This window comes from Patiria miniata, unplaced genomic scaffold, assembly GCF_015706575.1.
Source record: "Patiria miniata isolate m_02_andy unplaced genomic scaffold, ASM1570657v1 HiC_scaffold_18, whole genome shotgun sequence".
In the NCBI taxonomy this organism is placed as follows: domain Eukaryota; kingdom Metazoa; phylum Echinodermata; class Asteroidea; order Valvatida; family Asterinidae; genus Patiria; species Patiria miniata.
The window spans coordinates 7,930,705-7,936,314 of record NW_024037056.1 but is presented as its reverse complement, the minus strand read 5'-3'; the positions used below and the strand labels follow the sequence as shown (position 1 = coordinate 7,936,314).

At 44.5% G+C, this 5,610-nt stretch overlaps 1 pseudogene; it reads left to right on the top strand.

Moving 5' to 3' along the window:
- Positions 1-2,242: 2,242 nt before the first annotated feature.
- On the top strand, positions 2,243-5,287 carry LOC119724471 (annotated as a pseudogene).
- The last annotated feature ends 323 nt before the right edge of the window (positions 5,288-5,610 follow it).

Here is a 5,610-nt window from a genome sequence, read left to right as displayed (position 1 = left end):
CTTGGCCGCTCGGCTAAGTCCTCGGTAAACTCCGAGGATTCCATCGGTTTGTTGTGGCTTGATGAGTGGAGTGGGGGAATGACGGACCTGGTACGTGAGGGCAGGAACTGGAATATACTGTGGAATATACTCTAGGTGATAAAGTCAGCCAGCAACTTAAAAGTCCTGAACGGGATATGTTGAGAATTTAAGATACCTAAAGCGGTCATGGAAATAGTGATCTCGATCGGGGTTTTATAATCCACTCACAGCTTAGCTACCAATTGAGGTGATACGTTGACCCCAAAACGGAGATGAAAAAAATGCCTGACCTATGCCTTTGGTTGAATACTTAACAGCGCCGCTGTCACCAATTTACTGCGCTTCAAACATAGGCCTACATTATTTTATCCGACTGATAAATCTATCCTGATTTTTTTTTTTTAGCTTTGGGGTGAAACATTATCACCAAAAAAATTGTATTACTATTTGTTATGCTGGCCCTCTATATGGACATACTAGGTCCCTTCGAGAAAAATGTCAACTCTTCCATTCGAAGAATGAATATTAAATGAATATTGCCGGCCGAAGCGCAAAGTATGCAACGCTAATTTGATTGGCCTGTTTCGTTTACTGACGAGGCAAAACGCCCGTGCCGACCAATCACATTTGCTGGTAGACTGTCGGCAATTGCTTTTCCCTTCCTTTTATTTTTTACGATGCTGAATCAAACAGTGAGAAGTTTTAAATGGACACGCCGCGGCAACACATCCACGACTGAATCCACTCACAGACACACGCACATGCACCCAGGCACGGCCGCTACTCGTAATGCTATCTACAAAACAGTAAATCTTGCAAATGTGTATGAAACATTATGACATCTTTACGACCCAGTGTCGTGCAAGGGATGACGTGATTTACACCTATTTAAATGATTGGTCGGCTTCACTGGTTGGCCATAGTGCATGTTTTCATCAATTGTTTAACTTGCTGGTTCAAAGTGAACTTTTCCCCTCGTCAGGCGTTGTTGTTTTATGTTAAGGAGACAAGACGAAGCTATTTGTCAACTTTTTGAGGGCAGCCGTGTGCGGTGTCTGATATCGTCCGTCTGGCTCATGTTCTGTTTCCCCTCCTCTTCCAACCATCTTCAAGTAGTGAATTCGACTGGGGAAAGATCATGGCACGGTTGTTGGTGGTTTTGTAATCAAGTCAATCATAAGTCAAATCATGAGTCAATCCCAAGTGACAACACTGACAATGAATCTGTTTATCACAGGGTATCTTGTCACTTGGCTTGAGACCAATGACTTGTGATTGACTATTGTGATGCCTTGATTACATCTCTTGGGTATGAATGTGATGAGGGCGACGTGGTGATGGTGAAGATGCGATTATCGTGGGGGTGATGATGGTGATGTTTCTGGAGGACAGTGATAGTGGTGGAAGTACCGCTAGTAATGGCAATGTTGAAAATGAAGAGGAAAACGACTAGAGTAGATGGAGAAGTAAGACAGTTATAATCAGAAGTGACAAGTAAAGAAAAGGAACTCCGATGATACAGAGATGAAGATAAAAAAGAGGATACTTTCGTAACGATGGTCTCTCAGTATGACACCATAAAAAATGAAGTGAATTAATGGACGGTATCAGTGCCCCGTTGATTGTTATTTTAACGTTTCCCGTTTCTTCTCAAGACATTCCTTAAAACCATTAGGCCATCCGCATAATGTGTTATGACTCAATTGAAAGTAACCAATTGTTTGGTTAGATCCCTCTCCATAGCCGTGCCCCGCTGTTAAATAAACGGAACCCTTGTGCCTAAACTGAAGTGCACTCGGTGGAACGTAAAGTGCACCTCTTACTAGAAAAACACAAAAGACGAGAACCATGCCTTGGCTTAAAACGTTCCTCCACTTCAGAAAGATTCTTTTCTTCTTGGTCATCTTCTTCCTTTTCCCCTTATTAAGTTTACTTGAGCTACTGTTTCGACGTGGTGTGTTTCGCTTTCTTTTGACAACACGGTTACGCAGAGGATTTGACTGATGAGCGGGTTTAGCTTGTCGACCGCATCCCGCGGTAAGCAGCTTTGCTAGGCCTATAGCTAGCTCCGCACGCAGCAGGGCGCGCAGGAAAATTGCAGGGCACAACAACAATCGCTGATTGGCTAAGTGTTTACGCAGGCAATCCCGGCATGCTCCGCGCAGCAGTCTGGCACCGAGGGGTGAGTTGTGGGTATTGTTGGCAAAATCTGTCAAAATACAGGCGTGCCGGGCATCCATTCAGCGTTCAAAAGGTGCCATTTTTCACGCGCGGGATTTGTTTACTTAAATGGGTGGTCAATTTCTTTTAAGCAAAATTTCAAAATAAACACGGCGGGCCAACGACTTGGGTGGGCACGTTTAATTGATGTGGGGATTTTATAAACAAACCCAAGAGACGAGAGCCGGTCGCTATTGGCTAAAGGTGCAGTGGGGAGGAAAAGGGGAAGAAAAAAAAGCTGAGCATGCCTAGCAATGCAGCGTGGACGGAGCGAGTAAAGATAGCAAGCCAAGGCTTTTGTATAACCAACAAGCCGTGGCTGCGTGCGTTTCTATGGCGTGGGTGGCAGAGACCAGCCCCCTGTTTCTTACTGGTGCACAGACATCGACGTTGTTAATCACTGTTGCATTTGTAGTGCCTCATCGGGAAGGAAAGTCAACCCCAAATGAACACACAACAACATTAAACAATCCTAAAACAAAATAATGGGACTACAACAAGAATAACAGTGGACCGCCTTAAATGCGCCGAGCTTTGCGGCACGACATGTCACAAGCAGCGCTGGGACGTCCTGGAGCGTGTTCGCCGTAAGCACGCTAGGCACAATCCTGACCCACGGACACGAGTTATCAAGTTATAAAGAAACCACACTTCGCTTGTGCGATTCTTTTTTCAAACTTTCTAGAACTGTTTCCAGACTTGTTGGTGTTCATCATGGCGTCTCTTGGAGCTCTGTATCCCGGTTTTGCCCATCATCACCCCGGACATTACATCCTGGCTGGACATCATCACAACCCGTACTTTTACAGCGCCAGGGAGATGGCGTATGCTAGCCCAATGCAGCTGGGGATGTTAGCTCCGATTGACCGTAGGGAAGCCCCCCAGAAACCGCCTTATTCCTACATCGCACTCATCGCCATGGCTATACGTAGCGCACCTGACAAAAAGATCACGCTGAACGGCATCTATCAATTCATCATGGACCGGTTCCCTTATTACCACGACAACAAGCAAGGTTGGCAGAACTCTATCCGTCATAATCTCAGCCTGAACGATTGCTTCGTAAAGGTTCCCCGTGAGAAGGGGAAGCCGGGTAAAGGTAACTACTGGAGCCTGGCCGTCAACTGTGACGAAATGTTCGAGAACGGCAACTTCCGGCGACGGAAACGGCGACCCAAGTCAGCCAACGGAGCCAAGAGTCAGGGGAGAGAAGAATGTCAGAAAGACGATCACACAGCAGATTCCTCAGACCAGACAATAAGGGAGGAAGAAGCCACTAAAGGGACACAGAAATCAGGGCAATCCGCAGTGAGTCCAGATCAGGATCACACTTTGGCACGTATGCGACACCTGAGTGAACTCGGTGACAAGGGACCCGTGAAAAGTGACACGAGTTGTGTGGAGGTCGACAGCTGCAACATGATTGACCACACACAACATGACGACCCTGACAACGACATGAGCGCGGACAGCGACCCAGAATGCTTTGGGCGACGACCGACCGCCGCGACAATTCCGAGGTCGACTGGCCAAGTTCCTGTTCCTTTGACCCCGGTCCAAAGACCGCCCCTCGGATCACCTCTTCTACCGGCCGTCAAGTCAGAAGAGCGTAAACCACGGAGTTCCTTCTCTATCGAAAGTTTGTTGGCGACACCGACTAACGACCATGAGCACCAAAATCTCCTGAATCGCAAGAGACCATGTTCCCAAGACTCCGGCAATGAAGATGACAACGACGATGACGTGTCCTACTGCAAGCGACCCTGTTATGAGAATTACGGACACAGCAAGCCCGGTCACTCTCCGTGGTGACTGATCGTCACACACAGGCGTTCCAAGTGCAAGGGAACCACGGCGGTATCGTACCGCGATCTACCGGGGAAAACCTCTGGCAGCGGGTTCGCTCGGCGGAAAAGGTCGGCCTCAGTCAAGATAAGTACCTGGCAGAAACCACGCTGCGGTATCGGACTTACTCGGCTTTAACGGGAGCAGGTCAGAGAGACAGCGGTTACCCGGCCTATCGTTTGCCGTCAGCTGCTGCTTTGTCCCCTTCACCACATTACCCCAGCCCCGCTACGCCAAACAGACCTTGGGCATACAGTCCCTACATTTCACCGCTCATCTTATCCCACCAACAAGCGGCAACTTCACTGGTCTCCTACCAGTAATCACAGACTCAAATGAACTGTATGTTATCTGTTTTGTTTGTGAAAACCGTTAAGGTTAATATCACTTTTCAAAAAATCCCTTCCTCAAAGAAGCTTTAAACAGTGTTAAATCTGTGTCTATTAAAACTAAATATGAATATTCTGCGATGATGTGTAATGAATGCTGTAAATAATTGTAAATTTGAATGTGCATTGTCAGATCGAATGACTAATATATTTATACGTTTGCCGTGATAACAATCTTACCAAAAAAAAATTGACTTTTCACTGAAATTTGCTTTAGTTTTTAATCGCCTAACCAACTTTTATTAGACCAAATTTATTGAATTACTTTATCAGATACAGCCAACAGCTAGAGATGTTGTGAAGAGTGAATATAAAAATTGATGACTTTCAAATAATATTTTTTTTATGGTTTCAGACTGTTATACAATTCATGTGAGAATCAACGTTTAAAAGGTAAATACTGGCACCCAAGTCAACGTTTGCTCCGAAAAGCTCAAATATTTTAAGTTCAAATATTCGGTCACTTTTTCTGCATTTAAATTTTTTTCGAAGATTTCACAACTGCATTAAGAAAAAGTTTAATATCATGGTCAAAAGTTTCCCCAAATTAACAAGGCTAACTGAAAGGACATAGGGAGTTCGAAACCAGACTGACTTCACATAAACAATGTTAAGGCCTAATTACATTATGCACTGTGTGATTCATTTCAGCTATATTTGAGAACATTTAATTTCAAGTGGAACTCATAAAGGAGGACACACGTGGGAGTTTTTACCAGATACCTCAAGAAGTCAGCATTTTGATTCTTAGAGCATAATTAATTTGATGCAGTTTATTGTATAAATAAAACAAGTTCGATGCGCAAGAAGTAGACCTTCCTTCTGAAGACAGAAATCTTGCATAATTGGAATGTACTAAGTTGGTTTAAGACAAAAGACAAACAACTCACAATCCAGCATTATGTTCTGAAGCTATACACTCTAAAAGGTCCTGGGTCACATGTGACTTGATACTTTTCCAGGTCAAAATGACACTTTTCCGGAAAGTGATCAAGACAAGTGTCAGTTTGACTCGGAAAAGTATCAGTTACAATAACCTGTTTGTGTTAATATAAAACCGGACGGAAAGTATTAAAACAAAATACTCGGATCATAAGAGTCATATCTTCATAGTTCATACCCTTGTCTATAGAAT